Here is a 14156-nt window from a genome sequence, read left to right on the forward strand (position 1 = left end):
ATAGAGTAAATTACTTGTTCTTAACAGCCCAGTGCTAGAAACAAAGTCCCATTACTCTAATTTACATGTTCTGCCACTAAATAAATAGATCACATGCTCAAATTAAAAGTTTTTGCTGACCTTTCAAACATACCATACTGCCTGAAACTCTCAAGCAGGCAAAGGAAATGGTCCCCACAAAACTGACATAGGCCAATGAAATGAGAAACAGGTCTGATTTTGAAAAAAGTAAGCTGGTGAAGTCTAATTTTAGACTCATGAAAATAAACATGCATGTTTGAAATTCCAGGATTAACTATAGACCTTCACTACTGAGGTCACAAAGCTCAGAGATTTGAGAAGGCAACAGAAACTACTCACACAAAAGAAAAGCTCAAAACTATATAAAGTTTCCAGCACCCTGGGGTCCCTTAAGCCTTCTGAGGGCTTTAAGTACCTATGGCTCAGGGACGTGCTTCACTTCTTCCCCTTATTCATATAGAAACTGCATTAAATTTAATAAATAGTAACAATGCATTATGATTATGACAAAATCCCAAATACACACTGCATAACTGTAAGTTCAGCCTGAAAAAATGCTCCAGGACAAACTAGGGTTGTAAAGTTGCTTTGGTACAACCATATGTAAGTGCCTGTTACAAACATAACTGAATGCAAGCTGATTTTCATGCTTCTAGCGGAACTGTCTTGTTTACTCCCAGTTAAGACACTAAAGACAAAACTACAGACCACTGAAGCTCATTCCTTTTTTGCAATAAGAAAAGGAGGACTTGTGGCACCTTAGAGACTAACAAATTTATCTGAGCATGAGCTTCACAGCTCACTTCATCGGATGCATCTGATGAAGTGAGCTGTAGCTCATGAACTTTATGCTCAAATAAATTGGTTAGTCTCTAAGCAGCCACAAGTCCTCCTTTTCTTTTTGCGGATACAGACTAACACGGCTGCTACTCTGATTCCTTTTTTGCTCTCCCAAAGTAACCCATAATATATACTTCAAAAACTAGACTATGTTCTCCTGAACACATTCATACCAATTACACAGGCAGGAATTGTTTACGTAATTCACACAATACTGAAAGGAAAAATTCTGTATTTTCAAAAAGGTCAGGGCATTACAAACGTCGGTTTGAGAAGGCCAGTGATTTAGGAATCAGCATATCTAAGTGGTATTAGTTAGGTGTTACGTTTTTGTCTCCTTTCATAATGCAGCGTCACTCTGAGTGTATGCTCTTAAAATGTGATACACACACCACACACCATCCCCACTAGCCGACATTGGTATTTATTACAATTTCAGTCAGTTCCATCACGTGTAGCTCACGAAAGCTCATGCTCAAATAAACTGGTTAGTCTCGAAGGGGCCACAAGTCCTCCTGTTCTTAGACTAACACGGCTGCTACTCTGAAAGTCTAGACTGATATCATCAGCATATCTCCCAGACTTCCTGCTCTCCCCTTCTCCACCATCCCTCCCTTTCTGGGAATCCACAAGGAAACATTCTTGTGTAGTATCTCTGCTATAACCTGCTAGAAGAACAATATATTTGACATACCTAACTATTTTTCATAACTAAACTATCAGACCAGCACTGTTTTCACAGACAACACATGCAACAACCTTTTAATATTTTATAAGTCAAAAATTGCAAAGTAATGTTACAGAGGCGGCGGCTTTTCTTGATATGGCAATAAATCACTCTAGCAAGTGTATGGGGAGTAAACAAGGAGAGAAGGAGTGAACAGTGGAGAGCTGCCTTTTGTATGAGTTGAAGTGTCCTATCAGCTTCTACCAATATAAAGTTTTTTGGTTGTCTGAATCAAGAAGGTCCTCTTCTAGATCTCTCTAAGAGCGTCAATAAAATCAATTTTGCTCCTTGCAGTTTAATTAAGGTTTTGCTTATAAACCATTTCACCTTTAGGCTGACCACCATTTATAATGTTAGTCAGGCAACAAAATTAGTTAGTTTGAAAAGCAAGAAAGAAGAAATTGAAATGTATATGGATCCACTTCTTGCCCTTTTTCCCAACCCACTGAAAACACTCAAAACAGAAAACTAAGGGGCTTTAAAGTAAGAGTTCACAAAACAAACACTGGCAACATTACAATCCTTTTGGACTTGAAAGCTGTCAGGAAGGGCTACCTGGCTTCAAATCAATATCTGTAATTTTGAACAGAAGTTCAAATTCAGCCAAAAGATTAAAATATTGCACCTATAATCTCATAACAGGTATGCATTACCGTGAATGACATCAGTACCATCAAATCCATTTTATTGTGATAAAGCAGCAAGTTCCAGTATATGATTTTTGAATATAAAAAACCATTTTAGGTTGGTCTTATTAGATCTTAAAATACAGCACTGCACATCTGCTGAAGAGTAGAACAGTAGGTTTTAATTGTAAAATGGAGTTTTACATAGCTTCTGGCCTTTGGTATAAATGAGGTCTTAAAAAAAAAAGGAAGAGCAATGCATCACTTCAGTTATTAAAATCCATCCAACTTGTACTTTAGCCTTGGGATAACCACTGCAAACAAACTGACTTGGAAGTAATTATCACTGCTATCTGCAATAAATGTTAATTAGACATAATTGAACTAAAGCCCTAATCTGAATGACGCTGTTGTTGGCAAGAAGCCTACTCCTGCTTGTACTCTGCAAAGGAAGCTGTTAGCAACGATGTGGACAAACACGAAATTGCTTGTGTGGCTTCCCCATTGCAAATCACCATACATTTCCACTAATGCCTGGTTAGTTGGGCCAAAATAAAGCCATTAACAATGCTTCTCACTAAATATGTTTTAACTTAATTTCTGCTGGTTGGCCCATTTATATTTTGCATTTTTGCTAGCCAACAGACCAAAATATGGTTCCACCCCTTTACAGCTTACTTCCAATTTTAATTATTAACTCTTTGTCCTTCATCCAGGCATCTCAACGAACCTTACAAATACTACTTCGGCCTCCCAACCACCCTGAGACAGCCATGAATTGCGCATATTCCATTTTACAGATGCATAAAATCAAGACAAAAATTAAATAGAAGGAAGGCTGGTCTTGTAATTAAGACATTGGACTGGACTCATGAGACCTGGGTATAAATCCTGGTTCTGCCATGTGATCTTAGGCAAGTCATTTAGTCACTCTGTGCTTCGACTGTCACTTATACAAGGGATAATCTCTATCTTGTCAGGTATGAGAGGATAAGTTAAAGTTTGCAAGGTCCTCTATGCTACAGTGATGGGCGCCCTATTACACGAACAGATCAGCTGAGGCTTTGGAGTAAGTGGCAGAGCTGGGGACAGAACAGGGAAGGAAACTGTATCCAAGGTAGTGGTGTAATGTACGTAGGCAGAGTGCAGTTATCAAAATCAGAAGTTGGCCAGAACAGCAGGCTAAATTCCCTACTCTTAAAAGATGTCACAAAGGCTCTTCAATGACTAACATAATATCCCAGGAAAATGCCCTCCAGACTCCTGACCAGATCTTTGAAACAACAAAAGGCATCCATCTTCTTCAGGGCAGGGATCATGTCACTGTTTCATAGATGTTTGCTCAGCACCTACCAAGTTGTGGAAGTTATTGGAAGCTAAATAATTCCATAAGAAATGGATTAAGATTGGTTAAAGTGTAACATCTGCTCAATGCAAACCTTAAAAAGGAAGAAAATATCAAGTTATGGGAAACCTCTTAACCGCATCGTAATTCCTACATAGCATATTTTCACAGACAGTGAAAGATTCTGCATCATCACAAGGAACTTATTTCTGCCAGCAAGTGATAAAGTAACATACTACACATTAATCTCCCTTACAGTATAATGCAAAACTCAATTACAACCCCAGCAACATCAGAAAACATATGTGCAGAGGTTAACTGTGCTGTGTTTATGGGAAAAGCATGAGGCTGTAATTAAGGATTTGTATTTTATTGTAAGGAACTTAGCTGTGTTGTGTGTAATATTTCTTCACTCCACGTCCCAGTCTCCCCTGCTCTAACTACTAACCACTCTCCCCTCTAAAGCTGGGAATAGAACCAGGAGTTCCAATTCCCAGCAATCTACTGCTGTCAAGCAAATAGTTGTGTAAGCCATTAGCAAATGGTGTGTGATATTTCTCTCTAATGGCTGCCCCACACACAAGACATGTTACTCTTGTAGTTGAAGGAATAGATGATTAATATGGTGAACTGAAGGTTCAGGATTCAAACCCTGATCTTGAATCATATTGGAAGTGGGGCAGTCCTGGTGGCTGCATACGACAATCCCTGTTTGTTCCAGTTTTTTCTTTTAAAAACTCATTAACAAAATGATAAAATTTACTCATGGTGTGACTAGCTTGGCCTGCATTGGGTAGCTTCAGTTTACTCACCATAAGTGTTGGGAAACGGTAGCCACCCTGAGTAATGAAAATTGTGACTATATGATTATTTTCCTGTGCTTAATTTCAACCAAATTTATTCAGAATGTACATTCAAACCAACAGGCAACATGTTTTAACTATATGTAAAATGTGAAAAATAAGCCAGCCATTTGGTAGCCAGACACTGCAGAAGGAAAACACTCTCCTAGTTTTTAAATTAATTTTAACTTAAACCAAACAATAGATCTAGTTGAAAATAAACAGAAAATCCAATTTTTATCCAGTACAGATTATGTACTGTACATTTGGGGAGGAGACACTAGTCTCCATATAAAACAAAATGAAAAGCCAAGTGCAGCCTTAGTTAGAAAGGCACTCCTGCACCTTTATAATGCCTGTGGCATGTGGACACGTTCAATAAAGTTGATAGTTGCTTCACTATTAAATTATGTTAGTATTGAATTTAAGGTCCCAGCTGCCATACGACTGTAACCCAATTACAATGCAGTAATTTCTTGGGTGGGAGGAACAGTAGACTTGTGATTAAGGTACAAGACTGCAGATCTAGGTTTTATTCCTTGCTCTGCTGCAGACATCCTGTGTGACTTTGGGTGAGACACCTTCTCTACAGCTGTTTCTCCATCTATAAAATGGGGATGTTCTAGGAATTATTTGGGAAGTTCTTTGGCCTGCATTATACAGGAAGTCAGACTAGATAATCAGAGTGGTCTCTCCTGGCCTTGGAATCTATACTTTCTTACTTCATAGGGCAAGTGGTGAGGCTTAGTATTTGGAAAGTGCTCCAAGACCCTCAAATGGAAGTTGCTACACAAGTATTCTCAGTAGTAGTAAACTTTGCTAGACACCTGCTCGTCAAAGTGTGATACAAGAGGCGTGGACCACCACCAGGAAGTTTTAGGAGCAGCCTCCTGCCTTCAGCTATTAGGAAGGGTGAAGGTGCTGAGGGTCCTACCACGGTGTTAAGCCCAGACCTATTTTTCATAACAGCATCCATTTAATAAGTTTCTGAGAAACAGGAAGGCCACCCTCTAAAACTTCTGAATAGGAAAAAAGGGCAGACACACACACACCCCTACCACCTCCTAGCTACCCTGAGCAAGGGTCTCTGTATTTGAAGATTTCCCCAGGAGCAGAACAGACCTGCTTCTTCTTGCCAGTTTCACTGTTACCCACAGTTCAGAACAGCAACAGTGAAACTGCCCAGAACATGTAAGAGACTTTTGGAAGCCCGAAGTATTAGCAGAGCCAGAAATTTCTGTCTTTAGACTCAGGAAGGCAGAACTTCAGAGTATGACCTGATGCAGATTCTCATTAGAAAGAAATTTGTGGTTGCAGAGAGAAAGCTTAAATTCCTCTGAAGCTTTCCCCCTTACCAGATAAAATTTCCTACTCACCTTTGGTCAGTAGTTTTTTTCAAGTTCTGACAACAAATTATGTGTAGATAGAATCAAACTATAACTATGTAACTATGCTATAACCTGGAAAAGAAAGGTGGGCAGGGTGTGTGGGACCAAAGCCAAATAGTGTCACATTTGACAAATGCCCCAACATAATAATTACAGCTGTAGCCTAGATATTACAGGACCTCAGTGCATTAATTTGCAAAGCTCCCAATAATCTGGGATGTAACAAACCAAAGAAGTTAAGACCACTATTTTACATCTCTTATAAAGGGAGATGCCTCCAGAAACCGCACAACCTCGGAGTCTCAGCACTATGCAAGGGCACTGGTCCAGTACTGACTGAGAAAGAGCACCACTTATGGACCCTACCAACACTAGCTCCTAATATTAACCTCCAAGCAAATCTGACCACAAAGAAACTGACCTGCCTGCAAAACTCTCTCTCAATGTGGTGGAAAGGTAATATCTTCCACTCTCATTGAACTGCATTCATATGGCTTATAACTATGTGATTAATCATAACTTCTGTAGAGCTTTTATCAATGTTTTTTCTTGGAAGACATGCTCAACTCTTTGGCACTCGTACCTTTAATGAAAAGCAATTATCAATTTGCTTTGAATAGCTGAATCTGCTTCTTTAATGCAAAGAGAGAGAAACTGATTAAAGCAATATTCTGGAAAAGTAATGCACACAACAAAATTCAAGAATGCTGTCAAACGCAGTCCCGATTTTGAAAAGGATGACACTAATCAGAATTCTTATCCAGCCTGGCAGAAATATGTGCTTTATGGTTTACCTGGAGCTCCTTAACCTATGATACAACTCGGCTGGAAATTAACAGATGTGCCCTTACACAACTAAATTTAGAATGTTTTTTTTTTGGAGCATTAGAAATGGAACACAGAATGTTACATAAACCACTTGGATGGCAACAATCTCTCACCTCTGCCTGCACTACTGAGCCACATTCAAATGCATAGTGAATTACCATATTTGTATGTTTCAGTTTGGACACCTGTTAGCTGCTTACAAAGTAGGCAAAAATAAAGTGCTTAGAGACTACTGAATGCTATTTTCTCAAATGTAATGTTGCTTTCTACAGTTGATATATGCTAAAAGCTTTCATTTAAGAGAAAACGCTTGACATTAAAGCAAATTTTATGACAGTATTAACTACTGATGTGCTTAGCCAACCTTAAGTAGGTAAGTTAAAGTCTGAAATCAAAAGTTGTATCACCAGAACTGACTCATTACACGATCAACATAGAAGATAGCAGTTTATATTCCTTATGTTGACTTGAATTTAAAAGCTAAAATATTTCCATTAAGTATGTAAGTCTGTTTCCCACTACTTAAGAGTCTTGCTCCTTTTCCATGTCTTCAGGCATAGATAAAACACAGCATAAATTGCATTTTTTGTTAAAGAGGAAGGAACAAGATGCAATACTTCCCGGGAGTAAGACAAAAGGTGTTCAGGTGCTGATTCCCAGAGCACATCAAGAGATTATAAAATTGTAAAACTAGAAATCAGAGCAGTTCTGAGAGAACTTCCTCATACTTCATATAAACATAGTGAGAGAAAATTTGATGGAACTGAATCCTAGAGATACAGACTCACTAAACAAATCAAGGTAGCTCAGATACAATGTGGGATAAGCTATTTTCAGAGGCGTGAAGGGAAATTAAAGAAGTAACTTATTTTTTAAATGTGTTGTCTCCATTGATCCCCTCTGACAGTGCATGATCTGCCAATAGAACCCATTTCAAAGCATACACTGAAGGAACACATTATCTCTATTACCATAGCACCTGGGAGCCCCAGTCATGGATCAGGACCCCAATGTGCTAGGTGCTGTATCCAAACAGAACAATAGGACAGTGCCTACTCCGGAATGCTCCAACCTAAGTAAAAGACAAGAAACAAAAGACGGATACACACAGACAAGGAAACATGTTGCTCCAGCATTCTGGAGGCAAGGGCACACCTTTTAAATCTCCAATAGAGGGGGAAGAGTCAGTGGGGATCTGCAGAGGGAACAAGTTCAAAACACAAGGAGTACTTCAATAAGTATACCTATTATTCCTTTGTGATACTGCTCCGCACAAATCCCTCTGTGAGATACCAGTTAGCAGTGACAATCTTTAGGAAAAGGGCTGACTACTGTTAGTTGAAAAGAAACTTGAACATTTTCTCCTAGAATAAAGCATTCAATGGGATTTGTGATGAATACTGACAGAGTGATGCTTTGGAAAGGTGGGAATCAACTATAGGTATCTCAACAAATGGCACACAACAAAAAGACAATAAAGAAGCTGCTATCCACTCCTCCCGTAGAAAGAGCTTTAAGTTCTTCTCATATAGGATCTGTATCAAAAATGGATCTGTTTAGAGTGCATCTGGACTGAAAAGTACTGGCTCTTTTCTCTAATTATACACCATAATAAAATTGAGGATTTAAAAAACTTTCTACTGCCAAGGAAATAACCCAATAGCCTTCTTCATATTCAAGGGACTCCACCAAGTCTAACATGGAAGATCAAGAGGCTCAGCAAAGTGTTTGTTTTAAAGGAAATTTGGAGGCCACCAGAGTCAAGATTTTGGAATAGGATTTTAGAACTTAATCCCTAGAAAATTTGTACAAGGAAGACCCGTCACCAAAGCGTACAGTTATGAATCTCTCCTGGCATTTGCTACAGTTGGAAGGGAAGGATCTTTCAATAGAGGTGCAAGAAGGAGCATGTGTCCTCATACAACTGAGAACCAAAATTTTAATCCCACATATTCCCAGGTTATGATTTTGAATATACACATTGATCAAACTTTGTACTGGGGATGTGAAATATTTGTCTACACAATACTGACATAAATCCCAACGTAGGGAGAAGATGAGGCTCAGTGTCCATTCTCTCAAGGCAGGAATGGGGGTATAGATGGATGTGGGGACTTTTGTTTCTAGGATGCTGGAGCACTGTGACAGGCACACATTCTTCCAACAGCTAGCTGCTTTGAAATGGGGTCTGTCCCCACGGAGCAGGAGACAATCTCACAGTGGAGATGTGCAGAAGCAATGTCATGAAGAAGAAACCCTGTTTCACCAGTACTGCAATTCTCTAAATGCATCCGATGAAGTGAGCTGTAGCTCACGAAAGCTTATGCTCAAATTGGTTAGTCTCTAAGGTGCCACAAGTACTCCTTTTCTTTTTTCTATATTCCAGGTGTTTCTTGCCCATTTCAGCCATCTGAAGGACAGGTTAGGCAAACCTTCTGTTTTTTACAATCTGATTTTAACACTCCTGTGCTGTACTTTACAGACAGGCCCTGAATCCACAACATGTAATAAAATCTTCACTTGCATAAAAAGCACTCTGATCTCATACCATTCTGTTTAGAAGACTTTTTCCTTCCTACAGTGAAACTCCAAGTGCCGCCTTGGTTTTGCTGGTGATACAGGAGACTGCATATACTCCATTTGGAGAAGCGCACCTTGTGATTTTTTTTTTTAAATATACTGATCTCGCTTTAGTCAAGACTATTTCAAATCATTTTCAAAATTTCAGTTTCAAGAGGCTCACATTAACTTCTGCAGCAGCTTTTATATTGCTTTCATTTATGCCTAAAATATGTCTAACTCATGTAAGGCCTACTAAGTTCCTACCTTTAACTTTTCATGTGCAATTTGTAATATAATTATGCAACAAACTCAGATCTCATTTCAATGTGCAGTTTCTATAAATGTTACCAAAGTGTATTTAACATTCAACAAATCCAAAGCATTTTCCACTACTGCTTACTCTTCACTTTGCACTAACAGTAGATCACACTCCTATCATGCAGGATTTAAAGGAAATCTTCCATGCAAAAGGAAGATAGCTCATGCAAAAAGTGACATTCTTATTTGCAATAAGATGTATATTTATCATGGAAAACCTATTTAAAAAGAGTGCTTTCGTATTTTATTTTTTTAACAGGCCTGTTAAAGTTTAACCATGTTGGGAAACTACTTTTCTTTGCTCTATACCGCCAGCATAAGACATTTACGTAATACACAACAACATAACTTTCCTGAATCCTGGTTCCATGGACTTTCTCCCCCAGTTTCACAGGCAGATTCTTAAATTGGGAATTGATTATTTATGCCAGTATTTTGCAGTGTCCTATTTTCTCAGACATGTTAGAGAATACTTTTTCCTCAGTTTAACAGTATTAAAAGTTAACCCCAAAAAACTGCCCTAGCTAATTCAGCCAAAATATAAAAACTTTAACAAGACAGAAAGCAGTCAAAATTTTAAAATAAGGAATTCTTTTACTTCATCTTAATCTAATGTCAAACAAGTAAACTATATACTAAACTGATCTAGGAAAGACACTGATGACATTGTCATCTCTTATTTATCACTGGATACCTAATCTAGCACATGTCCATGAAATGATGGCCCTGTGACACCAGGCACTTTAAAATTGGATCACTCAGCAACATTATATATATATATATATATATATACACATACACACACACAATTCTTGAACAAGTAATTCCAGGCTGCTTTGCCAGCAAATTCTGGCCAGTACAGTTTGAAAGTGCATAGTTCTGGCCCTCACAAAGAGCAGACCTGTAAATGACATCTTGAGGATTAAACTGATTGAGATGCAATGCACATAGCAACCATTCATTAAGCAGAGTTCAGAAACAGGCCAGCAATCTATTCCACCTCCTTATCTGAGCAGTAAACAGATAATAGAGGGTAGAGGACACAGTGGAGACTATTTCAGACACATTGTAAACAGCTCTCTCAAATGTTAAGCCTCCTACAGTAAATCTCATGGAATAACCCCTCCTCCAAACACACACAGGATTTAGTTACAGCAAGTGTCTGACAAGCTAAAAACAGCTAAAAACCTATCCTAATGCAAATCTCAATGTGAATCCATTCACAGTTCTGTTTTGTCCACTATTCTCTCACCTTGAGCACCAAGAGCCTACCCCCAACCTTAAAAAAATCCACCATTTAATCATGCAAGGTTTTGGCACTGCTACTCCAATCGTTAAGAAACTCAATAACAATCTTATTCCTTTCCTTCAACTTCTGAAAGGAATCAATTTCTATTTCTGAGGGCTTTGATATAGGTTCTCTCTTAGGGAAGAGAACAAAAGTCACTTTTCCTCCCATTAAGCACCGCTGCTCATAAATAACCAGGACAGAACGAAAACGCCATAGGAGAAAATTAAACCAGCTACTTCAGTCTCAGTAGCGCAATGTGTTTCAACCACTTAGCTACAGAGATTATGGTAAGTCATGATTTCACATAACTGTTTCCTCATAAGTAAACATTTGATGGTTTCCTATTTTGCATCTAAGTTAAACGACAGAGATTAGGGTAGACATCCTACGATTATATAGCCGAATGTTTCATCTTCTGTGTACAGTTCTTTTGGGAAATCACTGACATTCAGCATAATATTACTATTACATATTTAAGATAAAAAATTAAACTGACAATAAATTTATGTAATACAATTTCATAAAGGCAGGGTGGCTGAATACTCTCTCAGATGAAAAATGTGAGCCCCATCAAAACTTGTGACTTTACCTTTATTAGGAAGTCAAAGGTACTTGATGATTCAATGGTTCCTATGCAATTCAATGCCTTCTAAGTGTCTCCAGCCAAAGCTGTCACTTCACCTACTCAACTAAAACTTTTTTTTTTTTTTTTTAAAAAAAAGCTTTTAAAAACCCAACAGTGTTGCACTAGTTGCTGCAATGCTCATTGGTGTTTTAGAGTTAACAGGCTTCCCAAACATTGCACTTTAATACACAAAGAAACTGACTTCCTATTAGAGAATGAAACAAACATCATGATGCAACAGTTACTAAACTGGTATCATGGGTGATAAGAAAAAAAAATTCATCAAAGGTATTAGAAGGAGCTAGTAAATGTAGCTTACTTTCTTAAGCGGAAGATATCAGTTAATTAAGAACAGACCTTTCTTAAAGTTTACAGTTTTTGTGTCTATTGAACCTAAGCCATGCTAATGCTGAGATAAGAACCTACTAGTCTCTAATACAGCACCATATTACTGACTTCTGTTTACAATGATCTCTGGAATCTTTGCTTCACTTACTAGAATGAACTCTATATCACTTTAATTAATACCTCCAAAGTGCCAGAAAAAAATTGGTATTCAACTCTCTTAGCATTTTCCACTAGACATTAGTCATGCCAGCTCTTGGCTAATCAACATAAAAGGATATATCCCACGAAGTGGGTAATCATCCATGAAAGCTCAATACGTCTGTTAGTCTATAAGGTGCCACAGGACTCTTTGCCGCTTTTACAGAACCAGACTAACGCAGCTACCCCTCTGATAAAAGATATACTTGTTCCACATATTTAGCTAGAAATGCCTAATTACAGAAAATTTACAATCAGCATAGCCACCTAATTAGCATATATGCACCAGCTGGTTACAAAGCATTAATTTTAAAGCTTTACATTTGAAATCCATTTAGGAATTATTTTAAGCGTCAAAATCAGCACTATCCTAATTTCTGCTGGATTCAAATGCTTTTCCTTGTTTTAGGCTATGTCTTAGGCTATCGATCTATCAGGGATCAATTTATCGCTCTACCGTCGACTCCTGTACTCTACAGCTATTCTTGTGGCTGAAATTGCCTCTCTTAGGTCCATCTCCCCCCAGTGTAGACCAGGCCTTACAGGATAGCTCCAAAGTTATGATCAGGTAAGGTTGCTTAGGCCCAAAGAAGAAGTGAAGTACCTCAATCGGCTTCACTTGCTAGAGCCAGGTTCAGGCAAAACTACCTGGACAGTACAGAATGCAAACCAGAAAATCAAAGCCAAGAGTCCTTTCTACAGAACGGGAAAAGAAAGTTTAAAAATGAATGGGTTTAGTAGTAATCATTCCGATAAAAATTAATAGGGTCAAATTAAGTTCGGAGGAAGGAGGCATTTCACAGATGTTAAGGAACAGTCTATTTGCCTGAAAGGAGGAGGAGGAGGAGGAGGAAGATACAAGGAAAATCAGGAATCACCGGGCTTCTGCAAGAGAAAAAGGAGAGGAAGTCCATAAACGCAGTGGCCAGGGAGGGACTCCCCCGAGGCAGGCTAGGCTAAGCGCTGCGAGGCGACCCCGCCGCTGGGAAACGTGCCCCAGCTGGGGTCTGCGCGGAGCCCATCTACACGCCCAGCAGCACCCCTCTCTCTGGCGGGCTGGGTTTCACCCCCACCCCCGCACCTGGAGCCGGGCAGGAACCCGCCGCAGGAAAGGGGCCCTGGCAGGCCGCCGCCCCACCCCCGCCGTGCGCAGCAGAGCCGGGGCGCTCCTTGCCTGGGCCCTGCGCCGGAGCCTTACCGGGGCCCTGCTCGGAGAGGCGGTGCAGGCAGCCCCCATAGCCGGGGCCGCGGCGGCTGCCCCGGGCTCGGCGCTTTGCATCCTCTTTGCAAACTCAGCTCCCCGCAGCTCGGCTCCCGCAGCGCCGGAAACCGGCCCCGCCCCGCCCCTGACGGATGGCGGCCTCCTGCCAATGGCAGCCGCCCGCCGGGCCGCGCCGGCCGGGGCGGGGCCCTTTGTCAGCGCGCCCGGAGCGGCGCCCCGCTCGGCCGGCCCGCGCCCGCGCCGTGCGCCGCCCCCGGGCAGCGGGCCGAGCCGGGCCCGCCGAGCTGGAGCGCCCTGAACTGCCCCCGACCCGGCCAGGCCGCAGCGAGTCCCGCGCCGGCCCCCGCGCCGGCCCCCGCTCCTCCGGGCGCCCAGCACGGATTCCGACAAGGCCCTTCGGAAGGGGACTCCTGCAGGGGTGGCCCCCGTCTTCTCTGAAGCGAGCTCTGAGTGCCCTCATGCCCAGGAGGAGCTTCACAGGAATGGGGGAAGCATTGAAGGTTTCATCGTTTAAAAAAGAAAAATAATAAAAGCTTTGTACTTGTAAAACTGACCCTCAGGACGGGAGCCGCAGCCGGCCTGATTGGGTATGGTCTGCCCGAGGCTGTGGCCAGACAGCACCCTACTCACAGCTTCACCGCACAGTGCGCCCAGCGCCTGGGGCAGTTTCGTTGCTGCTAGGCAGAACTGGCAGACGGCGCCCACACGCCCAAGAATACAGTTACAAAGCTCTCCACTGTGGAATTATTCAAGGGGAAAGGGGCTTAAAAACACAAACTAAGGGAGATTACAGACCTGTTCCATTCCCCTGAAGCAGGCAAAAGTAGTGGAAACCCTTCCTTCCTTCCTTCCTTCCCACTCATCCCCCTACACACAAAAGCATGGTAAAGTAGCAGACACCTCCTTTTTGGCAGCATTCAGAAGGTCTGGGAGGAAGGGTGCAGACTCCCCTTCCAACAACTTAGTGAGGCAGTA

At 40.9% G+C, this 14156-nt stretch overlaps 1 protein-coding gene across 4 annotated transcripts in view; it reads right to left on the minus strand.

The window, feature by feature from the left end:
* Positions 1 to 14156, minus strand: part of FAM222B (family with sequence similarity 222 member B) — a 46104-nt gene that overhangs the window by 19983 nt on the left and 11965 nt on the right. The window contains exon 1 of one of the 4 annotated variants that reach the window (XM_084651189.1): positions 13158 to 13270. The exons of the other annotated variants lie outside the window; for them this stretch is intronic. The gene's annotated coding sequence lies outside the window, so the exon portion shown is untranslated. Of the gene's footprint in view, positions 1 to 13157; positions 13271 to 14156 lie in introns of those variants that run through there. 4 annotated transcript variants of the gene reach the window in all.

This window comes from Lepidochelys olivacea (genome assembly GCF_965140295.1).
Source record: "Lepidochelys olivacea isolate rLepOli2 genome assembly, chromosome: 17".
NCBI classification, from domain to species: Eukaryota; Metazoa; Chordata; order Testudines; family Cheloniidae; genus Lepidochelys; species Lepidochelys olivacea.